This window comes from Rattus rattus, chromosome 8, assembly GCF_011064425.1.
Source record: "Rattus rattus isolate New Zealand chromosome 8, Rrattus_CSIRO_v1, whole genome shotgun sequence".
NCBI classification, from domain to species: Eukaryota; Metazoa; Chordata; class Mammalia; order Rodentia; family Muridae; genus Rattus; species Rattus rattus.
This window is the reverse complement of record NC_046161.1, coordinates 65,339,660-65,351,085: the sequence shown is the minus strand read 5'-3', so window position 1 is coordinate 65,351,085 and position 11,426 is coordinate 65,339,660. Positions and strand designations below refer to the sequence as shown.

The following is an 11,426-nucleotide window of genomic DNA, read 5'->3' as shown; positions in this document are numbered from 1 at the left end:
ACATGCATACACACACAAACACACATATATACACACATACACACATATAAACACATGCACATGATTCACACACATACATTACACACAGCCACACACATACACACACATAAACACATGTATATACACACATATACACATACACACATATAAATACCTGCACATGATATCCGCACATACATATACACATGCACAGCTACACACACATACACACACATATGCACACATGTATACACATACATACACACACATATATACATATACACACATGTATGCAATATACAAATATACTCATACATATATACACATACATGCATATACATACATACACACATACACATTATAAATATACACACATTTACATATATACATACACAAACACACACACATATATAAATATACACACATTTACATATATACATACACATATATGCACACACATATACATACACACAAGTGTACTCAAAATCATGTGTGCACACACATATATACCACACACAATAATAATCAAAAGATATTCCAAGTAACTAGAGAGAGAATGAAAATTGAAGAGATTAAACAACTTTCCCAAGATTGCACAAACTGATAGGGACACAGACAGGATTTTGGCTCCAAATCTATCTTTAGTCATCACTGTAACACAACACCCAGGAAAATCAGTTTGAAAGGAAAGAAGGTTATGTCAGATCATGTCTCCAGATGTCTCAGTCCTGCCTGCCTTGCTATGGTCCTTTGAGCCTGCAGAAGAGGCATAAAGAATATCATGGTGGGAACATGCTTTAAAGGCTACTGCTCACATCGTGGTAACCAGGAAAGTGGTGGAGCTGAGGTCCTGACATGCCCTTCAAGGGTATGCCCCCAATAACTTAATTCCCTTCCACTGGGCCCCACCTCCTAAAGCCTCCATTACCTCCCAACACCCCTACAGGTGACACGGGCCCAAGATACAAACCAGGGACAGGAGAGGTGGCTCATCAGTTAGGAGTGCTCGCTGCTCTCCTAGAGGACTGGAGTTTGGTTCTGAGCATTGATATGGAGAAGCACACAACCGCCCAAAACTCCAGCTTTAGACAATATAACACTCTCTCTGGCTTCTGCAGGCACCTGTATTCAAGTGCACACATATACCCACACTCACATACACATGCACATAAAAATCCAAACAAGTTTTGTTTGAGAGTACTCATTTTCAAATAAAAGAGAAAAGGGCCCCAGGGAACCATAGCAACAACCAGGCTATAGATAATTTCCCTGGATCTTGGCCAACAGCTACCTCACCTATAATATGGAGAGGGAATGTGACATTGTATTCAACAGGCATAGTGTTGTGGTTAGAACCAATGACTCAAAGACACAGACATCTGTCATCCGTGAAACATCCTTGAAGGGACGTAAGTCTGTGTGTTTGTCCCCAAATGGGCCGTCTTCTCCATAGCTGACCTGCAACAATCCTAAAGAGATGACCACTGTGTGGTTAGCTTTTCCTGGGAACATCAGAGCCAGCCCCAGTACCCAGGCTCTGCCAGGCATTCCCCTTGTGGCAGCCAGAGCCACACCTGCAGTTGGGCCCCCTCTTGACTGGGAAACAGAGTCCCTCCCTTTTCCAGCCTTTAGGAATATAAGTTGCCTCCATCTGATCAGCTGCCAGCTTGATTGCCAGGACTCAAGTGCTAATTTCTGAGAACTCCCTAGCCCTGACAACAGCCATGACTCCCTGCTTACTACCTTACTCGAAACCTGACAATGACTGCTTGGAGCATCCCTTCATCAGCACATCCCGCCAGTAGCCTAAAGTGGACCTCCCTGCCATCTACCCAACACCCCCACCTATCGGGGAACACCATAGCCCGTGCCATGCTTCCTGTACCCCGATTCCTCAAACATGTGTTCCTCGACATCTCTTCCTGCAGAGATGAGACTCCCTTCTGTGTATAGTCTGAGCTTTAAAATATCATCCATTCTTGGAGTTTCAACCAATGTGAGGAAGGTCTGTGGGTCTAGAGCTCATCTTCAAGTAAGAATCAACTGTGTACTGAGCTGCGGAGCAGGACGGGTAAGACAGAAAGAAGTGGGGGGTGGGGGGCTGACTGAAGGTCGTCCCCAGCCTACTCCATATAACAGAGGGCAAAGCCCAGGTTCAATGGAGCCCTGAGTGCACAGAGAAGCACAGACAGGCCCAAGATCTCTCCTGGATGGATGGATGGACGGATGGATGGACGGATGGATGGACAGACGGACAAACAGACGAATGAATGAATGAGCAATCAAGCTGTGCTTCCCTCTCTGGGTCCTGGGGTACTTTCTGAAGTTGTCCTTCTTCCTGCTGTAGCACACATGCAAGGTCAGAAGAAGAAAAAGGACAGTTTCAAGTTGGGGAGATGGCTCAGTTGGTGAAGTGCCTGCCTGTCAAGTGCAAGGACCTCAGAACTGACATTTTAAAAAGCTGAGCATGATGGGACACATTTGCAATTCCAGTGCTCAAGAGGTAGAGGCAGACAAATCCATGGGAACTTACGGGCCAGCCGTCCACGCTGTCCTGCTTTGTAAGCTTCCAGCCACTAAGAGACCCTGTATTAAAAAAAAAAAGTGGACGATGTCCTGAGGAACCACCTAAGGCTGTTGCCTGCTGCTTCCCTACCATGCATGCACGTACATGTGCACACATGGCCACACACCAAATCAGAGGAGGAAGTAGCTAGAACCCACCGACCCCCAAGGGGGATTCCTACCTTTGAGATCTACGCCAGAGTCCGTCCTGAGGTACCTAAGGGAACACTTCCAGTACCGCCAGGAAAGCGGAGGTAGAGTGAATGGGTAGCCACCTAGCTCCAACTGTCTCGTAAGAGAGCTGGGTCCCACCAGCTTCTGTTTCCTCCTAGCTGCACTGGGTTTTTGGCCAGCAGTGCTGAGTAAACCCTGACCCTCACAATCCAGCTAGTCCTCCCAGAGCCCCTGAGTTAGGCAACATTACCTCACTCACTTCACAGATGAGGAAACAGGTGTGAGGTAAAAGATGGTGTCAGGATCAACAGCCAGATAAAAGCCATGGAATGGAGGTGCGATCTCCCTCCCCTTTTTTTTTACTGAAATGGTGCTACTTCATCTTTAAAATATCAGCAATTTTCTCACATGCTCTGTTCCCCCAGAATGTGTTATTTTTGAAACTAGCAAGGAACTACAGGATGGTGGAAAATGTAAAGGCCTCAGAGACATGTTGGTCCAGCCCAGAGTGGGAGAAGAGCGAGGAGGCCTTGCAGACAGGTGGTAAATCCTCCCCTCCCTGCTTGCTCTGCTCCTAAAATAAAGTAGGGCAGAAGATGGCAAAGCCCAGGCATTTGAGAACCCAGCATCCCCCTTCTGATTTCCCAGGAGCACGCAGATGCTTACAGCCTCTGCTGGGGTCTGTGGTTCGGAAAAGGACAGGAATGTTGTGCTTCCTCCCATAAGACTGCTTTGGGAGTCCCACTCCCAATATGATGCCAGAATTACTTCAACTCCAGCAGCCCAGAGCCTCCTGGGGATTGGCTCAGCAGGATGACTGCCCCGCCCTTCTACACATCGTCGCCTCCCATCTGTGTCCCCAGCTGGCATCTTCTGTTGCTATACCGGTGACTTCATTTTTCACTCTTAGCTAAAAATGGACCTCTCATGATTTACCCCACCCTGGTGTTGACACTCAAGAAGTTGGGCGGGGCCCACTGCCAGGCACCGGGGCCACCAAACATGACTCACCATCCAGCAGTGTAGGGGGACTGGATGCTGAGAATGCAGTGACAACAGTCACTGTTCCTCCTGTCACCAGGACCTTGTCCTCCACCCATAAGGCAGCTATATTCCTGGAGATGAGAGCGATGATCCAGAACCTGGCGATAGACAGAACAGGAAGCCCCCATAGTCACAAATCAAGCCGGTTCTAGATTTGTTTTTCAAGCTCAGGACCAAATGCTAAGTACCATTACAAAGCGGTCTGGAAAGGAGAGAGTACAGCCCTCTTCAATTCTCCCTGATCCTAAAACGCCTTGGTACTGAGAGCAAAAACGCTTAGAGATAATTGGTTCCAATCTCCTTATTTCATAGAAAGGAATTTGAGGTTCAGCATGGCCGAGCAGAAGCTAGGGCTAGATCTGGTTCTCCACCTCCCAGCCCTGTGTCCTGTCTACTCACCACAGTAGAGAATTAGGCTAAAGCTCTTCTTTTAAAGCAGAATGCCTGTATGAGCTCACTGTTTCAGAGGCATCAGTTTATGGTCACATAGGGTCACATATGCTCTGGTGAGCCCCCCAAATAATACTCACATGTGGAGCTTCCCTCCTGCTCCTTCAGGCAAGTTAGAGCCACCCTGCCCCACCCCACTCCTGACAACCTGTCAAATCATCACCCAAGAGAATTTTTATTCAGAACTCTTTTTTTTTTGTTTGCTAGGAAACACAGCTCAGTTTGTAATAAAACATTCCTGGGATTAAGTTCTTAGACACACATGAGATATTAGCTCCCATAACTATTTAAAAGTAAATCTTCATAGCACGAGAATTGAGTGCAGAAAAATAAGAGAGAGGCTGGTTCCCTCCCCCAACCACATCAGACTTTAGCAGTTAAGCATCCCTGGCAGGAGCCCATTACATGACTCAGGTTTCTTCTGTGCCCACCCCTCCAAAGTCGCCATCTTGCATTAGCAGTGTATCTGCAGAGACCACCACTCACATCCCGACTACTGTAGGGAAGACCTTCGATTTCCATTCTTTCTGTTTTTATTTACTGAGTGCACATGTTTGTGTGTGCACATGTGTGTGCATCTGTGTGGTACACAGAGAGTAACAGCGGGTGTCTTCGTCAGTTGCTCTCCACCTTATTTTTTGAGATGTTCTCTCTGACTAAACCCAGGACTTGCCAATTCACCTAGATTGCTTGACCAATGAGCCCTCCTGTCCCTTCCTCCCCTGTTCTAGGATTATGAGTGCACATCATTGTGCCTGGCTTTTTCTGTGAGTTCTGGCGTTCGAACTCGGGCCTTTACACTTGCTTGGCAAACACTTGCCTACTGAGCGATCTCTACCTCTCCCATTTCAGTCCTTTTGAACTAAAATCGTGTCTATAAACCTCGTTTATCATGCAAATATTTTGGCGTTTACTCAGTTCATTCCCCGCCTCACGCAGTTATCTCCGTTTTACAGTTCAAATAGTTTGAGTCTCTGCAGGCTAAATAACTCGCCTAAGCCATGGCTGTTCTCTCCGCGTGCCTTTCAAAGCTGGCACCAGGAGAACCACTTTCTGCACAGAACGACAATGCTGAGAACGCTGCAAATTAGTTCAGTCTTTTCCGAGACTAACTTGGCAGTGTTTAGCAGCAATAAAATGGCCCACGCCCTTTTAAGCAATGATGTTAAGATATATTCTAAGAGAATAGATAATTTATCTGCACAGAAGGGCTTGTGAAAACCACGGTTATGACAGAAAAGAATCCACGAAATCAGACGGCCGCCTCAAAATCTCCATTCGCAGAACAAACATTTATTGAGTGTCTTCTCTACTAAGCATGATTCTTACACGAAGGGTTCAGCAGTGGTAGGAAAAAATATATGGAGAGAGATGATTTCTGCTTTCCTGGAGAGGTTTTGTACCCAACTGTCTTTACCCATTGGGCCATTTCTCCAACCCCTACCCTAAAGTTGCAGAAAAACATGTCTGATGCCACTTCAGCCTTTCACTAACATGAAGAATCCCACTCCTCAAGCATCCTGGCCACATTGGGAGCGATGAACACAGCTGTGCTCAGTCTTAGACTGCACAGCTCTGGGTCGAAGGTGGAGGCGGTCTGGTGTTTCCTTGAGGCTCTGTGAGTCCAAAGGGAGGAAAAGCCCTCCTCAGCAAATGCCCACCCCTCACTTTAATCAAGGTTGCCATGTGTGGGTTTCATTTTTGAATGTTTATACTCATACTTGGTCATACATGTTTTCTAAGAGTTTGAAAACACTGGGTCTCTGTTCCCTTGCTTCTTGGAATTCTAGAACATCATCAAGTTGTCATCCACTGGTTGTCATGAACTTGTTAGAATTGCTGCCTGGGCTGCCGAGAGAGCTCAGCAGGCAAAGGCACTTGCTGCCAAGCCTGGCTACCCGAGTTCAGTTCCTGAGCATGGTAAGAGAGAACTAACTCCCGGAAGTTGATTTCTATGCATGTACCTACACACAAATAAATGATAAATAACAAAACCAGCATCCCAGACCAGGTTGTTCGTGTACAAACTGGAATTGAAGAAACGCTGGGCTACATGGTTTTCACCCTCCAGAACTCCCATTATATTTTCTTTCTTTGTTGCTGTGGTAGAAAATTGATAAAAAGAAAAACTTAAGGCAGGAGGGGGCTGTTCTGTGAGAAGGGATCATCCATCATGGGGAGAAGGCGTGAGAGCAGAAGTGACTCTGGTATGAGGCAGGAGCATGAGGCAGCCTGTCACGATGCCTCTCGTTCTGGAAACAGGGAGATAAAGTTCAGAGCTTTGCTGGGTTAGACCTTTTCCCCTTTTAGTCAGCCTAGAGCCCTGTCACATTCAAGAACATTCACGTCACACTCACGACACACTGAGGTGTGTCTGCTAAGTGGTTCCAAGTCCAGTCAGATGAGTCTAGAGTTTAGCCAGCACAGTGACATTCTTTGTGAATCTTCTATGCCAGGTATGTGCTTGGACATGAGCACGTGTGCACATATGTGCGCGCGCATACACACACACACACACACACGCACGCACACACACACACACACACACACACACACACACGATTTAGTCAGTTTATGTGCATTTCCCCTGATTTTCAGTAAAAATAGCATAGCTGCCCACACCATTTTCCTTAATCCCCTGTATCTGGAAAAGTAGAGCTTTTCTGCTTCAAGAGGCCCACAAGAGGCATTCAAAACAGTTTACTGGATGAGCCCATGCATGAATAAACAGATAATGGATCTGAATAGGATGCTGCAGTGCCCACGGAAGCCCAGAATTCCTGCACTCCAGAGTTTCCCAGAGCCCTGGAATCCCCAGTCCCTCTGTGAGGTTCAGCCTGCTCCCTCCTCCTGGCTCTTAACCTTGGAGCTTTCCAAGAATCATTTGAGTGTAACCTCAATAAATGTTTTCCATAATTGAAGATATTCTGAACCTACAGCCAGCAAAGCTCCCAGCGTGAGCAGAAGCCAAGTGAAGCTTTGTGTTCATATAAAGTTAGGAGATTAGCATGCAGAGTGAGCTAAAAATATAAACTTAAAAATACGAGAAATAAGGCTACGGACGTTTTTCTGGAACCTTAATGTCAGCTTATTAAAAGAACATCCATCACTGCTCTTCCCCAAATGGTACTAATCAAACTCGGCTGTGATTTCCTCTAATGGTCCAAAGATCTGTCTGTCTGTCTGTCTCTGTGTCTGTATGTCTGTCTCTGTCTCTCTCTCAGTGTGTGTTTCTGTCTCTCTCACTGTCTCTCTATATTTCTATATCTATCTATCTATCTATCTATCTATCTATCTATCTATCTATCTATCTATCTCTCCCCCTTCAATCTCCCTTCAATCATCCAGGTCGCTAGGAGAATATGGTTGTCCAGTTCTAAGAATCTGATGGCAGGGAGAAAGGGGGCACATGAAACAGCTCTCCTCTTCATCATTTCCGAAACATCTTCTGGGGAATGTCCGCGGACAGAAAACCCTGGTACATCTCCCCAGGTTTCATTATAAAGGTGGACGAAGTGAGTCCCAGCAGAGGTGCTCAGAATAGAAATCCACTGCATGAGCCTAGGAGAATCTACACAATTGGTCTTTAGCCTTTGCTGTTGTTGCTGAGTGGAAAGAGCATCCCTCTTCTTACTCACAAAGTGGAGAAAACCTTACCCTATGTGATCTCATAAGGCACACAGGGAGGCTGACTCCAGGGGGCTCCACCTTTGCTCAGAAAGTCTCAGGATGGAGAGATGTAACTAGAGTATGCTCTTGAAGAGTCTCCCAGTCTACCATTACTCACCAGCAGTGACATCTCTCTTCCCACGGCCATGGAGAACAAGACTGTAGCCTTCCAGTGCTGTGGCAGAAGTCTGAGAGAAGGAATTTAAGAGGAGGAAATCATCTACATACTTCCACTGAAGAAAGTAGGAAGGGAGGAGGCTGGAGAAATGGCTCAGCAGTTACGAGTATTGACTACTCTTCCAGAGGGTTCAGGTTCTGTACCCACATGGCAGCTCACAACCATTTTGAGCTCCATTTCCAGAAGAGTCTAACACCCTCTTTTTGGCCTATGTGGATGCTTTTATATATATGTATATATATATTCATAGACACAAAATAATTAAATAAATATAGTTTTAATTATTATATATTAATACATGGTATAGTTTTAATTGTTATATATTTATATACTATATGTTTACATATTATTGTGCTTATATATTTACATATTGCTATATACTATCATATGTTTGTGTATTATTTTTCCATTATATATTTTTGCATATACATCAGGAAAGGTCAATGTGATGTTCCTTAGATTAAAAACAGGAAGTAAATTAAGAATAAGAGCTGTTGACTTCTGAGGCGTCCATTTTCCCCTCAGACACAAATTAGTGAGAAAGACAGTGACAGCAGCAGCCCCACCTTACAAATAAGGAACATCGTAGCTGCACCTGAAGTAAAACTTAGGAACTATGGGTATTAGCGGCCTCTTCAGCTTCCAGTTGGGGAGTGAGAGTCAGGGGGAACAGAGACACCAACTCTGCCTCTTTGACCAGCAGCAAAGACAGGCATATCCTTATCAAATAAATACAACAGTCTTCAAACCTCATACAATGTCACCAGAGAAGAGAGAGCATCCTGATCAGTCTCAAGGCCAGAAAGGCACAGCTATGGGCAACCGTGGAGCTGTTGCAAGAGCTATGAAGCTCCATCCCTTTGAGATTAGAAGAACGACACTCCAGGGCCTCCTGACTGGACCACTGCCGGCATCACTCCGTGACCAAACCAGTGCAGCCAGGGATACAGGATTTTCTTCGTACATTTCTCCACGCTTCTCCAGCAGCCACAGAGGTATATTTTGCAGTGTGCCTTATGCTCTTTTTTCTTTTTAACGCATGGAAAGAGGCCAGATTGGGAGGCTGTTTCTGCTAGTGGCAGGTCATGGACGTAAACCTGGAGCTGAGAGGCCTCTCAGCTATGTCTGACAAGAGGCTTACACCAGTTCTCAACACCAGGGCTGCCTAAGAAACAGGAACAGGATTATCCACCACACCAGGCAGACGGAAGGGCAGATCAGGCCCCTCAGGTTACCCACATCCCATAGGCACAAAGGGAACCCCTGAATCCCACAGGTACCAGAATGTAGAACACTGCTTATGTCCTGAAGAACTCTGCCTCCAACCCCAACCACAGTTTACACAGAGCTCATCAAAGGAGGGCACCCTGGAGATTTTAGACACCCCACCATTAAAGACCCCCTGTAAACACTGGCTTATCTGATCCGAGATCACCCTGAGGAGTATGTGGAAAGTTAGAATTCTTGTTAATATCAGCATTTCTACCTAACAGTGAGTTTTCAATAAAAAACTTTCATATATCCCATTTGTTATCTTGGAGGTGACCTGGGACCGAGTCGTTCATTTATGTTCGATGCACCTGTGCACATAGGTAGAAAGTAGCTTTACATAGTAGCATGTTTACCACCTACATCTGGACAGTGACCTAAAGCATGAGGCCAGGTATAGCAGGCATTTACATTGGCATCCATATTGTTACTTATTGGTAGTGACATCTGTGTCAGTGAATTACAGAGGACTCCAGTGGACACAAACGTAGCTAGGAAGTCCATGCTGTACCATCTCGGTCTCTGTCTTCAATAATGACTGAAGATCACAGTGGGCATTGCTCTATAGGGTCTAAGATGATCTACACCAGTGATGCTTTTTGTTTGGAATGAGTGTGCCTATGAAGCACGTAGCAAGGAAAATAAAGAAAAATAGTGCACACGCATGCGCTCTGGTGATATCTGACAAGGTAGTGCAAGCTGGCAGTCCCGTGGTGCCCATGGGCTGCACAAGTTCAAAATGTCTGGTGTTCCTATGGGGATGACCTTCTTTGACCTTTTCTGGGGCTTTTTCAGCTTTCCTGGACCTTGGAACCACAGAGATCCCTATTTTGGAGGGATGACACAAGATGGTGGTGGTGATGATGATGATGATGGTGGTGGTGGTGGTGGTGGTGGTGACGACGACGACGACGACGACAAAGAAGAGGAGGAGGAAGAAGAAAAAACAAAGGGTTGGAAGGCAGGTGCATGGCATTAAGGTGACTATACACTTGAAAGAATATAGTGTTTTTACTCTTGAGCTGTTTTGCTACTCCATAGAAATTCTGTTTAAGCTTCAGCTCAGGAGTGGGGATGCAATTTCACAACCACTTTTGCTGTGATGATCTAGTATAAGATTTCAATAGCATCTTGCCTTTCCACTCTTCTGAGCTTCCAGGTTCTGAGTCAGTAACGCTGGTGAGAGACTGTGAGAGGGGTAGACACTGGGGGACTCAGTGCTTAAGTACCCAGATCATCACCAACCCAGGATCTTTGAGGGGCTCTTGGAGAATCATTCAAGGCTTGAGTCCCCCAAGCCAGCTTCAGATTGGGGGTCCCAGGGACCTTTTTGTAGGTTGTATGATATACGGCCTATGACTCCCTCTTCTAAAGCACAAGAGGACAATGATTTTGACTCCCAGGTTTCCCAGGAAGGCTTTGGCTCACTTCTTTAATCCAAATCCTATTTCAAGAGCATCTCTGTGACCAAGATCACTAAGTCAGATGGGACAGTGGCAGAGTGCTGCACTGTGGTGGACAGTGACAGTCAGAGAGAGACCACAGTGACCCATGAAGAAGCACATGATAGGTCCAGAAGTGATCTAGACTCTATGACATCTCCAACTCTGGAGGTCCCTTTTCCATCCTGAATTTGCTTCTGAGACATTGGTTTTGGTCTCAGTATCTCTGTTAACCTTTAGGAGCCTTCCGGTTCTCCCCACCCCCTTCCTGTTGCCCATTGCCATTAGCTTAGCTTTTTTTGTCCTCCCAAGGGTCTCAAGTGTGTGAAACATTAATTGAGCTTATACCAGTCTGTCATTCACCCAAAGTGACCAGTAAAGCCTTTATTTATGGTGCATTTACACACATGGAAAAGAAGGATGCAGAGGAGAGACAGAGAGAGGGGAAAATACATATTGTCAAATCGGGCGCTCAAAACACCCCTCAAAAACCATCTAGGGAAATCCTGTCTGTACAGTCAGCTGGAGTTCCCAATATGGAGGATCTTGGGGAGAGCAGGGTGAAGCCTCCAAGTGAAAAACATCAGGTAGAGATGGCATCAAATTGGGCTCCCACAGATCCAGCAGAGACCCATTAGGGAAGTTAGAACAGCCAG

The 11,426-nt window shown here is 45.9% G+C and overlaps 1 pseudogene; it reads left to right on the top strand.

Annotated features, from left to right (window-relative positions):
* The first annotated feature begins 10,088 nt into the window (after positions 1 to 10,088).
* Positions 10,089 to 11,003, top strand: LOC116908202 (annotated as a pseudogene).
* The last annotated feature ends 423 nt before the right edge of the window (positions 11,004 to 11,426 follow it).